This window comes from Silene latifolia, chromosome 1 (genome assembly GCF_048544455.1).
Source record: "Silene latifolia isolate original U9 population chromosome 1, ASM4854445v1, whole genome shotgun sequence".
Taxonomy (NCBI): Eukaryota; Viridiplantae; Streptophyta; class Magnoliopsida; order Caryophyllales; family Caryophyllaceae; genus Silene; species Silene latifolia.
Window position 1 is genome coordinate 142,048,400 of NC_133526.1, and position 19,563 is coordinate 142,067,962.

The following is a 19,563-nucleotide window of genomic DNA, read 5'->3' on the forward strand; positions in this document are numbered from 1 at the left end:
CTTCTTTGATGTTCCTTGCCTTAACCCTTTTGTTGAAGGCTCGTTTGATACATGCTTGATATGTTTGCACATTATGTAATGCGCACAATATTTGTTCATCCAGGAGGATGAGTTCTTTATATCTATCCTTCTTCCAATCGGCTTCCGAGATTTGACTTTCGAGTAAAATACACAAGGATGGTATTTCTAGCTCGACTGGTTGTAGGGCTTCTATACCGTAGGTAAAATAGAAAGGGGGGCCCCACTGGACGTCCTAACAGATGTACGGTATCCCCATAAAGCAAAAGGTATCTTGCTTAGCCAATCTCGATAGTTGTCAATCATTTTCTTGAGGATTGTGACAACATTCTTGTTTGCCGCCTCTACTGCGCCATAAGTTTGTGATCTATATGGCGAGGAGTGGTGATGCTTGATTTTGTACTTGGCTAGCAATTGCTCAGTCTCAACCTGGAAATGTGACCCATTGTCACTAATGATCTCATATGGGCAACCGTATCGACAGATGATGTTGGTTTGTATGAACTTTGCCACGTTCTTGGTTGTGAGACTAGTGTAGGAAGCCGCTTCTACCCATTTGGTGAAATAATCAATCGCCACTAGAATGAAATAGTGACCTCCTATTCCGGCTGGCGTGATCTTTCCGATGATGTCAATTCCCCAAGCCGAAAATGGCCAAGGAGATGTCAGTGTATAGAGTAATGAAGAAGGGACGTGTTGCACATTCCCGAAGATTTGGCAGTTGTGGCAATGTCTGACATATTTGATGCAATCGGATTCCATTGTGGTCCAATAATACCCCAAACGTGTTATTTTCTTTGCCATCATGGGTCCACTTATGTGAGGGCCACATTCTCCATTATGGACTTTTTCCATAACTTTCCGTGCCTGTGAATGATCAAGGCAACATAGGATCACACCAAGAGGTGTTCTTTTGTATAACTCTCCTTGCATGAGGACGTATTGGGAAGCTAGTAAGCATATAGCGTGTTGTCCCCTCTTGTCCATATCCGGTGGATAGGTGCCATTGAATTTGAAGTTTAGGATTGATTGGAACCAAGGTTCCTCTATAATTTCTTCTTCATCTGTGATTTGGTGCACGTAAGCCGGTTCTGACCGTCGTTCGATGCATAAATGCATTTCTACCATATTATCCGGCATATTAATCAAAGATGCAAGTTTTGAAAGAGCATCTGCAAATTGATTTTCCTCTCGAGGTAGATGTAGGCATGTTACTTGATCGAAGAATAGGGCTACTTGGTCTATTCTGGCTTGATAAGGTGCTAGGCTTTCACTTCGAAGTTTCCAAGATCCCGTAATTTGGTTGATGATCAAAGATGAATCTCCATGTACGCGAAGATTCTTGATGCCTAAACCTACTACTGCTTGTAATCCGATGAGACAAGCTTCATATTCTGCCGCGTTATTTGTTACCTCGAAGTCGAGTTTGACAGATATTGGTGTATGCTCGCCTTTAAGAGAAATGAGCAACACTCCTATTCCAAATCCTCTCAAGTTCGATGCCCCATCAAAATAAAGGTCCCAGGAGTCTACATCAGTTTGGAGTATATCTTCATCCGGAAATGACCAGGTGTTTATTGTTTGTGCATCATTGATGGGATTTTCTGCGAAGAACTCGGCAACGGCGCGCCCTTTTATAACTTTCAGAGGTACATACTTGAGATCGAATTCTGAGAGCATCAAGGTCCATCTTGCTAGGCGTCCATTGAGAACGGGTTTCTCGAAGAGGTATTTGACAGGATCCATTTTGGAGTATACTTTGACGGAGTAGCTAAGCATATAATGGCGTAGCTTCTTCGTTGCCCACACAAGAGTGAGGCATGTCTTCTCGAGTGGTATGTATTTGCACTCGTACTCCAAGAACTTCTTACTAAGGTAGTAGATACCTCTTTCTTCTTTTCCTACGGTTTGGGCTAGCATGGCGCCCATGGCTGTTTCAGTTACCGTGAGATATAGACGAAGAGGTTAATCTCGTTGAGGTGGCATGAGCACTGGTGGCTTGGCTAGTATCTCCTTGATTCGGTTGAATGCCTTCTGACAGTCATCATCCTACATGGTGTGATCTGTTTTCTTTAGCTTTTTGAAGATAGGTTCATAGATCATGGTGAGTTTCGATATGAATCGACATATGTATTGCACCTTACCTAGGAATCCTCTAACTTCTTTCTCTGTTTGAGGTTGTGGCATTTCGATTAGGGCTTTGATCTTGGAAGGGTCTATTTCTATTCCTCGTTGGCTAACAACGTATCCCAGGAGTTTACCAGATGTTACCCCGAATGCGCATTTCTGAGGGTTGAGTCTCATGTTGTACTTTCGTAGCCTTGAGAAGAATTTGCGAAGGTTCGTAATGTGCCCCTCTCTATCCTTGGACTTGACAATCATATCAGCTACGTATACCTCAACTTCTTTATGCATCATGTCATGTAAGAGCGTAGTTGCGGTGCGTTGATATGTAGCTTCGGCATTGATTAACCCAAATGGCATAACCGTGTAGCAATAGGTGCCCCATTGAGTGACGAAGGCGGTGTTATGCATATCTTCTATGGCCATCTTGATCTGGTTATATCCTGCGTATCCATCCATGAAGGACACTAGCGCGTGATCTGTTGTGTTATCCACCAATATGTCGATATGTGGTAGAGGAAAGTCATCCTTGGGACTTGCTTTGTTTAGGTCTCTGAAATCCACACAAACCCGGATTCTCCCATCCTTTTTGGGTTCAGGTACTATGTTAGCTACCCAGTCTGAGTACTCGGAAACTTTGATGAACCCGGCTTTGAATTGTTTGTCGACTTCTTCTTTGATCTTAAGAACCCATTCTGTCCTCATTCGTCGAAGCTTCTGTTTTACGGGTTTGAAACCTGGTTTAATCGGGATTCTATGTTTTGCAATGTCCATGTCGATCCCTGGCATGTCTTTGTAGGACCAAGCAAAAACGTCTTTGAACTCGTGTAGGAGGTCTATGAAATTGGCCCTTTCAGTAGAGCTCAAGGTCGTCCCTATCCTATGTTCTTGGGGTTCTAGTTCGGTTCCTATGTTGATGGAATCAGTATCTTCTATTACTAGTCCCCCTTCCCCCTCTTGTAGTATTTCTTTGGCTATATAGGGAGGTATTTCGATTGAGTCTGGGTCTGGGTCATCCTCATTATCACCGTAAACAGAATTGCATTCAGAATAACACAAAGAGTAAACAGAACCTAATTTATTCATATTAAAATTTAAGAAAATTTGAAACAACAAAGCCATATGTTCGGTAGTCAGTGGCGGTAAGGGGGCAGTCGTTGGGACATTTCCCAAACTACTGTTGCTACTTGATGCTAAGCTAGGAGAAACAAGGGGAATGGGAGTGACGACAGGAGGAGACTCTCGAGGGACTTCTCTAGACTCCGACTCTGACTCCGACTCTGACTCAGACTCGAACTCATTGTCTTCTGGTTCTCCTTTGAACATCTTTCCTTCTCCAGTGGTGAGTTTGAAGAGTCTTCCTTGATTGTTCATCCACTTGATCGACTTTCTCCATCCCTTCTGCTGATTTGAGTTGGTTTCTGTGATCAATGCGGTAGGGTTGAAATGATCGTCTTGAAGTATCATGGTAATGATCTCATCCTGCGCGGCTCTAATAAATCGATCTTCCCCAAATCATAGGCTAACAGCTTGTTCGTCTAAGCAAGGTGCTTGATGAGTCTTGACGGTAGGAACCGTTTCTGGAGGAATAAAGTAGCAATCGTGAAAGATCTCGATTCCGGCTAACTTCCTTTCGAGATAGTGCCAAGGTTCGGGAAATCCATGAAAGAGTTCTTGACTTCCTTCCCTAACCAAGTATCCATTTAGGGTAGGGAAATAGGGTCGCATTTGGATTCCCACGTTCTTACGGTTTTGAACTTTGGCGAGCATCTCGAGAGCTTCCTCTTTAGTGGGTTTATACCCTAATCCAAGTGGTATCCTTTATGAGTTGCCTTCGTTATAGGGTGCGAAGGTGTTCCTTCGGATTGGATTCAAAGGCATTCCCGGGAAGTATCCCTGGGATTTGAGTATGTGGTTGACCACCAAATTAGAGTAGGGATTGAAGTATAAAGGTGCCAATTCGCTTTCTATGACGTTCATGCTATGGATACCCACAAGTTTATATACTGGATCCGAAGTACTTGATTGCTTGACCTCTTTTCTATTACTGCCTTGATGGGTGATGAAGTGATTGTCACCACTTTACCATCTAGTGGGATCTTTATCTTCTGGTGGAGGGTGGATGTCACCGCTTTTGAAGCGTGAATCCAAGGTCTTCCCAGAAGTATGTTGAAGGATGCTTCAATGTCTACTATTTGGAAGTTGACTTTTCGTTCGATCAGCCCTGTGGCTATGGTCAGGTTAACAAGTCCTACCACTTTTCGTCATGTACCATCATATGCGCGAACACCTTGGTTGGTAGGGGTCCAATCCTACTCTTTCATGCCCAGTTTGTATGCCGTTTTCAAAGGTATAACGTTAACTGTTGAGCCATCATCTACCAAAGTCATTAGCACATTCTTCTTCAAGCAAATAACAATGATGTGAAGACCCAAGTTGTGATTAGCACCAAAGGGTGGCAAGTCTTCATCCGAGAAAGTAACAGGGTTACTTAGCTTTGGTGATTCTTGGAAGACCAAGTTGACTACGTCATCGGGTGTGGAATTATGTGCCACATTTAGTTTGGCCAAGGCTTGCAGTAAAGCTTGGCGATGTGAGAATGAGCTTGCAACTAGTTGCCAGACTGAAAGATCAGCCTTTGTCTTCTGTAATTGCTTTAGCAAATGGTCAGTAGAGGTTTCTTCGTTATCATTTGGTGTGACAACGTGTGGACAATGGGCCCACGGGGGCGCTTGGGAGAACAAGCATTTGCATTTGTGGAGTCGCCACCAATTTATTGTGGAAAATTGGAAACCGTTCGAATACCTCGTGCCTTGTCAAGACACAAAGTAGTGACATGAACACCAAAAACTCGTTACCCTTAGCATTCTATTTCTAGAATGACTCTCGTGGATGCCAATGAACACGGATGTTCACAGAGATTAGGAGTAAGGGGTGAGGGTACGTATTAGGAAGCTCTTTTGATCGAACACCTAATCCCGCCCGCCTCGATAGCGGCCTCTACTATTGATTAGGGAAATTATCTATACTCGATATATTGTCGATTATATGCATGCAATGAAACATCCATTAGATTAATCTTAACATGTGAAGATTAACTAAGTCGGTGAAACAAGTAATTTTAACATGCAATTGAGTCGAAGTAGGGATTTAAGTTCGATTACATGTGAAAACAAACAATACAATACGAGACAAGAAATATAACAAATACAACAAAGAAAATTACAATAATGAAAAATTACAACAATTACATCGGGGTTTAATGATTTATGTCGAAAAAACATCTAAAACGGATAATTTGGAAAAGAATAAATGAACGAATTAACGAACAGGAATTAAGGCGATAATATGAATAATAGTTAATTAGTTACGTAACTAAATAAACTAAGTCAAGGCAAAACGGAAGTTCAGAGACAAAAGTAAACCAGGAACAGGCGCAGCAGAGCTGCGTCCCTTGGAAGAGACACAGCAGTTGCTGCGTCCGTTCCTTGGCTCAGTTCTGGTTGTGAAGCCGGAATTGCAAGTCGTTAGTGCTCGTTGGCGATTTTAATGATCGATTAGTATTATTTACTCGGATGAAAGTTATTAATAGATTGTTTACATATGATTAAGGTCATAGAAACGATAAACATGGATGAAACAGAATTAGAACGAATTATTTACAAGATTAATGAGAGATTAATTAATGAATTGAACAAACAAACTAACTCATTAGGTTATATGATGGATTAGTGATGAATATGATAATAAACAAGTGAGAATATATCAAAGATCGAATTCCAGAAACCCAATATGAACGAATCGAATTTCTACAACCCGGATTTGACTTTAATGACGAAAACCCGCAAATATTAGTTACTTGGGATTTAAGTCGGGAATTTAAAAGACAAATTATATGTTAATGACGATTAATAATATACATGTCAAATTATTATGCTCAGATTCTTAGATTAAAACAAGGAACAAACAAAAGAAAAAATAAACGAATCACGAAAGACGAAGGAAGAAGAAAGGAAGCAGGAACTGCGGGAGCCTCACGAAGAGGCACTGCAGGTACTGCATCCCTTCGAAGAGGCGCAGCAGTTGCTGCGTCCTTTCTCGACGGTTGTCCTCTGATAATCCGTAAAAAAGGGTTTTAAACAAAGGGTTTTAGAAATCGGTTTTAATTGTATTTTCGACATAAATCTTACAATATGATCACAAAAAACAAAGAACAATAAATAAAAGAAGGATTATACACCCTCAGACTTACATGTTTGACGAAACGAGATGAACTATGTTAACTATTAGTGATGCTCGACTCGAATGTAGACGAAAGTGCCCTCGTAAGAGGAATTAAAACAGATTGATTAAAGTTGATGATGGTGGAGTTGGTCAAATTGGTCGGTCGTGCAAAACGAGGCTGGAACTCAGAAAGATCCGAGCTTACGTGGTCGAAAGTTCAAGCACGTAGACGCCAAAAAGTAAGAACGTGGTCTAGAATGCAAAGGGAGAAGAGAAGGGCGGACACTTGCGTGAGAAATATGTGAGACCGAAGGTCTCTATTTATACTAATCACATGGAGGAAGTAGGGTTTTCGGAGAGACTTTGGAAGTGAATCTCGAAAAGATATGAAAAGATACGAAAAATACACAGAAAAGGAATTGGGAAGAGGCGCAGCAGGCACTGCGTCTCTTGGAAGAGGCGCAGCACCTGCTGCGTCTATTTCTAAGTGGTTTCCACCTGCGGAAGAAAGATTTCCGTGTTTAGTTTATGGAATAACGGAATAATTTGGTTTTCCTTAATATTTTGTGTGAATGTTACGGGAAATTGTTTACCAAAGATTAAAAGATTTATAAAATATGGAATAAAAATATTCGGAACATTCCAGAACATTCCGAGTCGGCATTTTAATGGCTGTCAGAAAATGAAGAATGTTTTAGGCCCGGACTCCAAATGTACTCTAATTACTGTCAAAACGACCGTATCGGCGCGTAGATGACAATTAAGAGGTAGACATAAATGTTTGAGCGATCACTTGACGATAAACTTACGAACTGTCACAAATCGTTCTGCGTACTAAATATGCGGCCCAATCATCACCGGGTGATTTGCAGAAGGTGCAGAAATGAGGTATCTACAGAACCCCCACTTTGACTGAGGCTTGGACAAGGTGAAAGTCAAAGTAAAGCCATCAGGTCAATCGAAGATTACAACCTGACGACGCGAGGCGGTTGAAGGGGTCTGAACCAAGGACCTGTCGTCGGGAACATTTTAGAGTATGTCGACTATCGGGGAGGGTCATTTAAAGTCCATTAGACTACGAAAGGAGGCTCGCCAGCCATAAGAAGAGACCATACCTGAGATACCCCTGGGTGAAACGGGACTGAAGACGCTTCGGCGAAACTCTTTGGTCTGAAGACTACTTGGTGTATGAAGGCATTTGGGGTCACAGGGATTCTGAAGAAACTTCTTAACACTTCCGAAGGCTAACTCTGAAGGCTATCTCTCACTAAAGGAAAGGCTGAAGGAAGGATTATCCCAAAGGTTATTTAAAGGGTTATCTAAAGGATTAAGGTAAGTTTCTGAAAGATCTAAAGGGTTTATCCTGAAAAGGGTTAACTAAAAGATATGAAGGTTCACCTGGGGAATAAAACGATGATTTTGGGGAAGACAGCAGGACACAGTATGGAACCGTTGGGAGAAATCTGCTTGTGTGCAGCTTCAAACAAACTTCGGAGGGATTTGGAGTCAATGTTGATCTCCATGTCTCGAGAGGAAGTGACTGTCGGTCGTGAATTATCGCTGGGGAACTTAATCGGGAACTGATCTCCATGTCTGGAGAGGGAAAGTCTATCTGTGCACTCTCGTTGGGGGAACGTAATCGGGAATTGATCTCCATGTCTCGAGAGGGAAAGTCTATCCGTGTACTCTCGCTGGGCGAACAGAATAAAGATGTGTCGAAACACCTGTCAAAGAAGAAACGCTCATTCTGACAAGCTAGGTCTTGGGTAAAAAATAAGGTGATAATTTTTTGTTGGCTTGGAGGATGTGGATCCGGGCGAAGAACATACGTCAAACGGACCAAATACGTGATGTAGCATCAAGGAAGAGGCGCACCAAGGATGGGCCCACAAAAATAACGAACTCATAACGAATTTTTCAAAATTCGTATGAAGGGAAGCAGACGAAGAGGCGCAGCAAGAGCTGCGTCCCTTGGAAGAGGCGCAGCACCTGCTGCGTCTATTTCTGGGCGTGTCTTTTCTGCGTAAAACCCCGATGAAACAGGGGTTTCATTTCATTTATTCGAAACACAATTCCTCAATTTCTCTCTCAAATTCAAACCATTTCCGTCGAAATTTGATCCAAAAGCTTGAATTTGCCATGACTAATCGAGGTATGTGTATCAATCTTGCATTTACCTTCCGTATTTGCTCAAATGGGATCGACAAAATTAGGGTTTTCGACCCTAATTAGTCGAAAATTTGGGGCTTTTCCCCCAAATGATTTTCCCTTGCAAACTTGACTTTGTAAACGGCCAATTGGTAATATAAGGATCATAACCATGTATTTGTTTCGAATTTTCGTTGAGTTTTGAGCATTTGAGTGAAATTGTGACGGTTTCACAGCTAAACCGTAAATCGCTTCGAAAATAGCCTTAGGATTGCCCATTTGTGACGAAACTTGATATTTGGAATCCTTGTGTGATGGGTAAATTCCCTACCATCTCGGAATTTTGGTTTGTGACGGCTTTTCAGGACACTTTTTAGGGCATAATCGCCGTTATAACGTTATGCTGCTGAAATACTGACTCGAACCCATTCTTGGCTTCAACTTAGGCTTGACTTGACCCAAATTACCACATGAGTGGACGGGTTTGTGGGAAAATTGCCAAAGATGGCGAGAAAAGAGCGATTTCGGAGCTCCGAAAACTCGAAAATCCCCTAATCAAGGCTTGTCGTCACTTAACGCGGCCTAAATTTACCTTAATTTTGCAGATGACGAGGCTTCTACGTCTGGGAGGGCTCCCATTGACATAGACACTGCTGTTGACCCTTCTCAGGTGCTTGAGAAGGCGTTGGAGGAGGCTTTCACCGCTGCGGTGATGGCTGATGAGGACGAGGTCCAGGAGAAGGAGGCTCTTGAGGAGGAGGAGGCCCCAAGACGGGCCAACATTGGATGAGGTGGTCGCCAGCTGAGGGAAGCACCTGCGTGGGCTGAGACCTGGGATAGTAGGCACCTGCTCTGGGCTGCGGAGGGTCACCTTTCCTACAGGACGGTGAAGAGCTTGGTAAATAGGATTCATAACTCTTCATTAATCTTCTTTCATTTCTGTTTGTCATTCCTTTTCTCCTTCATTTGAGCTAAAGACATCTTTTGTTTCAAATCAACATAGGAGGCCGGGAACATCAGGTCGTTCTCGGGCTACACGACAGTGATGGGGAGCTACGAGAGGCTGTCGGCTGAGGAGTGGGCCATGATCGAGCGGGGAGCGTTCAACGTCTTGGTGCAGGCTTGGAGGGATATTGCGAGGAGGAAGCTTCGGGCTAACCTCAGTCTCGTCTGAGCGTTCTTGGACCAGTTTTGGGACACGACCTCCACGTTTCACATGTCTTTTGGTGAGGTGGGGGTCACGTTGGAGGATTACGACATGATTTCTGCTCTGTCATGTGGTGCTGAGGTGATGGAGTGGCCAGAGACGGCCATGAGGGTTGACTCGGCGGAGGCCAGGAGGTTGATCGGCTGGAACTTGGCGCCAAAGGCGGCTGCGGTACCTGGCTTGGGGCCTAGTTCTTACGTACGGGACTACTTCGCGGGGAAGACCCCAGCGTTGGTAGTGATCGAGGGGAGGGAGACGGCTCCTCCTCTCTGCAGTGCAGAGCAGAGAGTCCGTTTGTGGCTCTGGTGGTTTCTGTCTTCGATTTACCTCGGAGACAAGGGCGAGAGGCTTTCGACAAAGCTTCTTCCCTTCCTTTCTGACTTGAGCTCCCTAGGCCGTTGGGAGTGGGTCACTGCTGGTTTTGCGGTCCCCATCCGCTTCATGAGGGCCATGGTTCGTCCGGAGTTGATGGAGAAGGGGACTTCTCCTGCTGCTGTTGGCCCTGGACTGTTGTTGGAGGTATGAACCTTCACTTCTTCTTATGAAAGATCATCTCTTTTTCTTGTCAAATCATGAAAGATCGTTGCTGATTATCTTGATTTACAGGCGTGGGTGTACTCCTACTTTCCGGGCCTTGCGCACAAGAGGACGGAGCCGGTGGAGAAGGCCTATCCCGTCGTGAGGGATTGGGTGATGTGCCGCACGAGGAGTCGGCGTTCCTTCCACGACGTCTGTTGGCGGGAGGTGAACGCTCTTCAGTTGGACGGCGTGAGTATTTGTCTGTCTTTACTTTCTCTTTCTTTTTTAGAACTGATCATAAGAATGACCCTTCGTTTGCTTTTCTAGTGGGTGCCTAGGCCTTGGGAGGAGTATGTTGGCGCTCCTCCTTTTGTGGCTGAGGTCCTTCGACCTAGGAGCTCGAGCCGGCTGCTGCTGAGGACGTCGATGGGTCCTGTGTGGCACTTGGGTGAGCGCTTGGCTCGGCAGTGCTCTCGGGATGTCTTGACGGTTCCCATCGATCCTCCTCGGATGATGTTTAGGGAGCCATCTGAAGCTGAGAGGGAGACTGACTTGGCTGGCGTTGGTGGCGACGCCCTCTTCCTTCCTGGTGAGGACTACTCGGCGTTCATCTACGGGAGGTTGGCGTACTGGCCGGTTGTGGTAAGTGCTTTGCCCTCTTTCATTTTGATTGTTTGAGCATACGTTAAAGGATCATCGGTTAACGAAAGTCGTCTGATCTTGCAGGAGGTCGAGGCGGCGGGCATCGAGCCCCTAGAGTACCCCGAGGCCCTTGAGTATACCGAAACGATAGGGATAACGACGATCTCCGAGCTACGTGACTTTGACGTGGCGGTGAGAGATACTGGCTTGGACGATTGGCAGCATCTGATTTGGAGGGTGAGTCTTCTAGCCTGTATATTTTTCGTGTAAGAACACATTTGCTCAAATTTGCTTAATTGCTAAACATTTTCCTTTTAAAATGCAGGTCGCGCCATCCCGATTCGTGGCTTTGTGGAGGGTAGCCAACCGGCTACGGGCTACTGCCGTCGAGGCACTTGCTGGTGGCCGAGGACGTCAGGTATGAACCTTCCGTTTATTTTATTTTTGAGTTTTCTAATCTTCTTTTATGCTTGAAATGAATGACATGAGTCAGTTTTGTTGTTTGCAGAGGGAGCGCGAGCTGGAGCGAGAGCTTGCCCAGTCCCGAGAGGAGACGGCTGGCTTGCTGAGGGAGCTCGAGGTTCATGACGCTGAGGTTGCTGCTCTCGAGGCGAGAGTTGCTGAGCTAGACGGCGACCAGCAGTAGCTTCCGCGTTGCTTCTTGTTTTCTTATTTTTTTTTGTTGTATTTTTGTACATTTATACATTTTTGGACATTTGGATTTTGTTTTGGGGCTCAAGCCCCCAGTTTGGTGTACATATCCCTATTTGGTTGTATATATGATGGCCTGAGTGCCTTTGCTGCTGGGTTGCTTTGTTTGTACCTGCAGGTTAGCTTTGAACATGTTAGGTAGATGACGGTTTACGCCGTCATGCTGCCAAAATTTACACATAAATCACACAGAACATATATTTGTACATATGGCCTAAATTAGCGCAAAACAATGACTCGAAAATGCAAAGAAATGACCAGAAATAAAAATGCAAAAAATTTGGTCGGAAATAGCAAAAATGCAAAAAATTTGGTTGGAAATGACCGGACGGTAGGGAGGGTTACTCTCTAAAAAAAGAAAAAATAAAAAACATATAAAGTTTGAAGTGGAGATTGAAATGATTCCCCAAAATGAAAAGAGGTAAAGTTCGAAAAAAAATGATATAATTAAATACCAAAATGTAAAAAAGAATAAATTAAATTAAATTGCTGAAATGATTCCCAAAAAAAGAAAATTAAAAAAGAAATGTATAAGTGTGCTAAAATGACAAAAATATCGATATCGTCTCGAGATGCCTGCTCGGAAAATTAGGAAACACGAAATATGGTAACTTGACGCATTTACCAAAATAATAACCCGTATGAATTGGAAATTATTCGTTGAGGAATTTAGGAAAGATCCAACGCGGAAAATCACAGAAAAGGAGTTGAGGAAGAGGCGCAGCAAGAGCTGCGTCCCTTCGAAGAGGCGCAGCACCTGCTGCGCCTGTTCCCCAGTGCGTCCGTTTTGACGGATTTTAGGAAACAGCTTTTAGTATAAATAGAGACGTCGAAGGAGGTTTTATTCACATAATTCTTCCGTCTTTCTTCGTATTATTACACAAAACTCCCAAAATAAGCCTATATCATGAATACTCTTGAAATTCGTCTAAAAGAGTGGACAAATGAGTTCTCTAGTGTGGAGAAGTATGACATGGGTGCTTATAATTTTGGAGCACTTTTGAGCTTGAAATTGATCAAGGTAGTCAAACCGTTTCTCGATGCTTGTTTTGACTATTGGGACCCTAATCATCACGTATTTGCCCTTCCTGAAGGAGACATTTGCCCATTTCCTGAGGAGATTGCTGCGATTGGTGGTTGGGATCCGGAACATTTGCCTGCTATTCCCTCCACTTCTCAAGGGTATAAGAATAGGTTTAGAGACTTGCTTGGATTGTCCAGAGTTGATGTTGACCGTCTTGTGACTTCTAAAGGAGTGCGAATGTTGGATTTCATCGATCGCTTCATCAATAAGGCTGATCCTACTGTTTCTTATGTTACAAGGCGAAGGGCATTCGGGTTTTGCCTACTGCATGTATATGTCCTTCAAGGGCATGTTGATGAGGACATGAGGGGCGACCCTCGTCTTTGAGCCTGATTGAGCGAATGGAGCTGGGCAGGAGCCCAGCTTGTCTGTGTTTAGGAGAGATCCTATTGGGCTTGGATAACAGGAAAGCCAACCGCGACCTACCGTATTTGGGAAGTCCCATTATTTTGCAGGTAAAAGAATACTTTTCTTTCTTTTTCTTTTTTTTTCATTTTCTTTTTATTTTCTTTTATTTTCGTTTTTTTTTTCTTACTTTGCTAATACCCGCTTTTGGTAGGTCTGGTTTATGGAGCGTCTTCGATTGATCGAGCCCCCAATTAATGTTCCTTCTTACCATGCTCGTTCGATTGCAATGAGGATCAGGCCTTACATGGTGGACTTCACTCGAGTGTGCAACTACTGGGAAAACAAGTTGAAAAGTGAAGATAGCCCATTAATTAGATGGATCGTACCATGGTGCCACCTCAAATCTGTTACTGGAGTATCTTCCCTGGATCCTATCCGAGCTGTTCGCATTCCCGGCTTGGAGTCTATGATATGCATCTTCCCAGAGAGGTTGATGAGGCAGGTTGGATTGAAGCAGATGATCCCGAAGCTTGACACTGTCCCGCAGACTGCCGTGGCGCTTACTACGGAGAGTTGAAGAGAGTAGGCCATCAAATGGGCTCAGATGAACATTTGGTTCTTGAATTCCTCTGTCAGTGCTCTATGGGTGTCAGATTCCTATATGTGGTGGAGGAAAGCCGCTATTCCGGAGAAGCGCGAGAGACTGAGGAAGCGTGAACCAGTTGACTACAAGGTTCGCGAGGTGGAAAAGGAGAAGGAGAAGCATCTGACCGAGGGAGAGGAAGAAGCCGGGTTTCGAGTTGTTCATCCTTCGAAGAAACCGAAGACTTCTCCTGCCGTTGAGATGGTGGTTGGCAAGAATGGCAAAGCGAGACCACGAGAGAGACCGTTGGCGATTAGGTCGGAAGTGGCGCAGGAGCGTCCGGCTCGAGGTCGCGATAAGAAGTATGATAAAAATGACAAAGGCAAAAGGAAAATGGAAGAGTAGCCTATGTCTTTTATTATTATTTATTATTATTATTATTGTAATAAGAAGGTGGGGTTTTTAGAATCCTAGCCTATTTATTTTTATCATGATTTTATTATGTAACGTATTATTATTATGAAATGAAATAAAAGAGGTTGATTGGTTATGAAACCGTTGTGGTTTTCTTTTCATTATTCTTGTCGAATTTCAAATGCATTTGCAAATGTCCTTCTATTTACATTTAAAGCGATTAAGTGCATTGTATCCCGTGAAGGATTGCCTACGTATTCATTTAAAAAAAAAATCAAACCCTTGCGCGTAGTTCGAGTAAATGTAAAAGAATAATTGTTCTAAGAAAGAGCTTGTAATGAACTTTAGAAAATAAGCATGTGCTTTACTTACTCTGAAAATGCAATTTAGTTTATTTGATGATATGAGAATGACAAATTGTCAAAATGCAAGAGCAAGATGACATTAGCTTGATTCAGCTTGGCCAGGGGCCGTTTATTTCGTGCCACAAGAGCGACACGTGAGGTTACGCGAGGCGCGTTTTTACTCCCACTCTAGGCATAATAACGTTTTAATTGGTCAAGGTTTGTTGGGTTGGTAAATTCATTCCCGTCTAGGTCTGTGGACAATGGGCCCACGGGGGCGCTTGGGAGAACAAGTGTTTGCATTTGTGGAGTCGCCACCAATTTATTATGGAAAATTGGAAACCGTTCGAATACCTCGTGCCATGTCAAGACACAAAGTAGTGACATGAACACCAAGAACTCGTTACCCTTAGCATTCTATGTCTAGAATGACTCTCGTGGATGCCAATGAACACGGATGTTCACAGAGATCTGGAGTAAGGGGTAAGGGTACGTATTAGGAAGCTCTTTTGATCGAACACCTAATCCCGCCCGCCTCGATAGCGGCCTCTACTAATGATTAGGGAAATTATATATACTCGATATATTGTCGATTATATGCATGTAATGCAACATCCATTAGATTAATCCTAACATATGAAGATTAACTAAGTCGGTGAAACATGTAATTTTAACATGCAATTGAGTCGAAGTAGGGATTTAAGTTCGATTACATGTGAAAACATACAATACAATACGAGACAAGAAATATAACAAATACAACAAAGAAAATTACAATAATGAAAAATTACAACAATTACATCGGGTTTAATGATTTATGTCGAAAATACATCTAAAACGGATAATTTAGAAAAGAATAAATGAACGAATTAACGAACAGGAATTAAGGCGATAATACGAATTATAGTTAATTATTTACGTAACTAAATAAACTAAGTCAAGGAAAAACGGAAGTTCAGAGACAGAAGTCAACCAGGAACAGGCGTAGCAGAGCTGCGTCCCTTGGAAGAGGCGCAGCAGTTGCTGCGTCCGTTCCTTGGCTCAGTTCTGGCTGTGAAGCCGGAATAGCAAGTCGTTAATGCTCGTTGGCGATTTTAATGATCGATTTGTATTATTTACTCGGATTAAGTGATTAATAGATTGTTTACATATGATTAAGGTCATAGAAACGATAAACATGGATGAAACGGAATTAGAACGAATTATTTACAAGATTAATGAGAGATTAATTAATGAATTAAACAAACTAACTAACTAATTAGGTTAAATATGATGGATTAATGATGAATATGATAATAAACAGGTGAGAATATATCAAAGATCGAATTCCAGAAACCCAATATGAACGAATCGAATTTCAACAACCCGGATTTGACTTTAATGACGAAAACCCGCAAATATTAATTACTTGGGATTTAAGTCGGGAATTTAAAAGAAGAATTATATGTTAATGACGATTAATAATATACATGTCAAATTATTATGCTCAGATTGTTAGATTAAAACAGGGAACAAACAAAAGAAAAAATAAACGAATCACGAAAGACGAAGGAAGAAGAAAGGAAGTAGGAACTGCGAAAGCCTCACGAAGAGGCACAGCAGGTACTGCGTCCCTTCGACGAGGCGCAGCAGTTGTTGCGTCCTTTATCGACGGTTGTCCTCTGATAATCCATAAAAAAGGGTTTTAAACAAAGGGTTTTAGAAATTGGTTTTAATTGTATTTTCGACATAAATCTTACAATATGATTACAAAAAAACAAAGAACAATAAATAAAAGAAGGATTATACACCCTCAGACTTACATGTTTGACGAAACGAGATGGACTAAGTTAACGATTAGTGATGCTCCACTCGAATGTAGACGAAAGTGCCCTTGTAAGAGGAATTAAAACAGATTGATTAAAGTTGATTATGGTGGAGTTGGTCAAATTGGTCGGTCATCCAAAACGAGGCTGGTACTCAGAAAGATCCGAGCTTACGTGGTTGAAAGTTCAAGCACGTAGACGCCAAAAAGTAAGAACGTGGTCTAGAATGCAAAGGGAGAAGAGAAGGGCGGACACTCGCGTGAGAAATATGTGAGACCGAAGGTCTCTATTTATACTAATCACGTGGAGGAAGTAGGGTTTTCAGAGAGACTTTGGAAGTGAATCTCGAAAAGATATGAAAAGATACGAAAAATACGCAGAAAAGGACTTGGGAAGAGGCGCAGCAGGCACTGCGTCTCTTGGAAGAGGCGGAGCACCTGCTGCATCTATTCCCAAGTGGTTTCCTCCTCCGGAAGAAAGATTTCCTTATTAAGTTTATGGAATAACGGAATAATTTGGTTTTCCTTAATATTTTGTGTGAATATTACGGGAAATTGTTTACCAAAGATTAAAAGATTTATAAAATATGGAATAGAAATATCCAAAACATTCCAGAACATTCCAACTCGGCATTTTAATGGCTTTCATAAAATAAAGACGGTTTTAGGCCCGGACTCCAAATGTACTCTAATTACTGTCAAAACGACCGTATCGGCGCGTAGATGACAATTAAGAGGTAGACATAAATGTTTGAGCGATCACTTGACGATAAACTTACAAACTGTCACAAATCGTTCCACGTACCAAACATGCGGCCCAACCATCACCGGGTGGTTTGCGGAAGGTGCAGAAATGAGGTATCTACACAACGTTGGTTGGACCATTCGCTATGGGACCATTTTGAGAAGTGTTTTGGTATGGACGTCCCGAATGAGTAAGGTGGTCTACATCTTGATCCTCACTATTTTGGACTATTTCCTCACTGACTTTGATTCGGTAGTTTTCAGTGAGATACTCATCTTCATCATCGTCGGCCCATACTCCATTGATAGTAGCAAGTTCTCTCATTCTCTTGATCTCGGCCTCCAATTGGATAATTTGGTCGACTAGTTCATCAACCACGAACTTAGTGGCGCACGTTCTTTGGGTGTTGCATTGGGATCACGTAGGGTTGCCACTACGCTCTCTAGTTCTGAGACTTGCCTATTCACACTCTTTGCCCATGCGATAAAATCGGTGATGGTAGGGGAAATGGTAGAGTAGTTCCCTTCGTCTTCTATTACATAGATGTCATCTTCGACTGGAGAAATGAGGCGTGAACAATCTAAGGTAGATTCTTCAATTGTAATCATCATAATTCCAAGAGGATTCTGAGTGTTGTTGGGCTTGTCTCCAGGCGGTATTGGTAGGCGACAGTCTTCAATCATGTCTTGAAGCACATTTTTTAGCTTGTAGAATTTTTCTGTATCATGTCCCTTGCCTCTATGATATTCGCAAAACGAATTCTCGTCCCAGAACTTGGATTTCTTTTCTAGTTCGGGCGTAGGGCCTATGGGTTGAACCTTACCATGTTTCATCAGTCTCTTTAGAGCATTAGAGTATGTGTCCCCAATATTAGTGAATTTTCTGGGTGGGCGACTCTTCTTAGATGTCTCGATAAGGTTAACTTCATCAGTCTTGCTAGTAGAGCCGTAAGAACGACTTGTTGAGCCTTGATATCCACGACCTACCGTTTTGGACAAGAGCCCTTTACGGATGTCATCCTCGTTCCTGGTTCCTAGTACAGTTAAGTCTTTGAAGGTCTTAATGTTTTGGTATTTCAAATGACTCACATAGATGGGCTTTAAATTGTCCACGAATTTCTCCATGAGGGTAGCTTTATCTGGACGTTCAACAAGTTGGGTACTAGTCTTCCTCCACCAACTTAGGAAGTCAGTGAAACCTTCTTTGTCATTATGGGTAAGAACCTCTAAAGTGCGCATGTTGACTTGGATTTCGGCATTATCCGCATATTGCTTAGCACACTCAATTGCGGCGTCGTCCCAGGTAGCAATCTTCTTGTGCTCTAGAAAATAGAACCATTCTCTTGGGATAGTGTCAAGAGATGAAGGAAAGATCCTTAAGAACATCTCGGGTTTAATGCCTTTTATAGACATGTAATCCTTGAAATCACGGATATGGTTCAAAGGGTTTTCATGTCCCTTGAATTTCGGGATATCCGTCATGTTGAAGTTGGTTGGAAATTTGGAGCTCACGGCCTCATATTTGCGATTATTTTTCCCTATAGATATCATCCCCGTTGAGATACATCAATTGTTCCTCCAAGTATTGGAGTCGTTTCTCAGCTGCAGTCATACCTACGGGAGGGTTAACCTCATGTGCTCCCATAGGAGGATTTTCATTCCCGAAGTTATTCACCAATTCATCAGACACTTCACTTTCTCGAGGAGGCAACCTTGTTTCCACAGTATATATTCGGCCCTCGATTGTGTCGAGGCGATCATACACTTGGTCTTGAGTGACTTGGAGACGAGCTAGCGCGGCTAGGATTTGATCATTACCATTCAGAGGTTGGTTGCTGCTCACGTCGCTTGTGTCAGGCATCTTGGAAACTGAACAATAGATCGACGATAAATCAAAACACGATCGACCATTCTAGCACACTTACTTGGAAAAAATGTTTTGACTTGTAAAGTGGGAGTGTGCCACTCGTGTTAAGTGAGTTTTTGAAGAAATGACAAAGTTTGAAAATGTTGGTCCTAGTCAACTGTAGTGTAGTTGTATGAGTGGACTCGATGTGAGGTTTTGAAATGGGCTTTGAGGCCCGAATTTTGACTCGACAATTGGACAGAGTTTTGACTGGTTTTGCGCTAATATTGGGCTTATGTTCGAAAATTTTACATTTTGAAAGAAATTTTGACTTTTACAAAAATCGTCATGGTTTTGTTTAGAAATGGTGATCACATATAGTACAAGCATTTATACAGGCATTATAACGGGATGCTGAGTGCATTTAAAAGGGTTTTGGCTTAAAGGGTAGGGTTGCCATACCGAACAATCAAACCCGGGGTCTGTGGAGAGGCTCGTACCAAACAAGAGTAAGGCCGATTCCTAGTGCATTTCCTCGAGTAGTGAAAGTCCTTGATACAAACAAGAGTAAGATCCATGGTATGGATGACGTCAATCGCTATCCATCCTTAGGCCCAAATAAGAATTTGGACCGTCTAGACGGGATGATTAGTTGAATGGGTTGGGTTGGGCCTAATAAGGCCGAATAAAGCGGTCTAGAAAGACCGAGTTATGAAAATCGACAACTGTCTCGTATAAACTATCCCCTAACCTTGTTCAAGTTTCACCCTTGGCAACACGTAGGTGTATGATCCCCAGCGGAG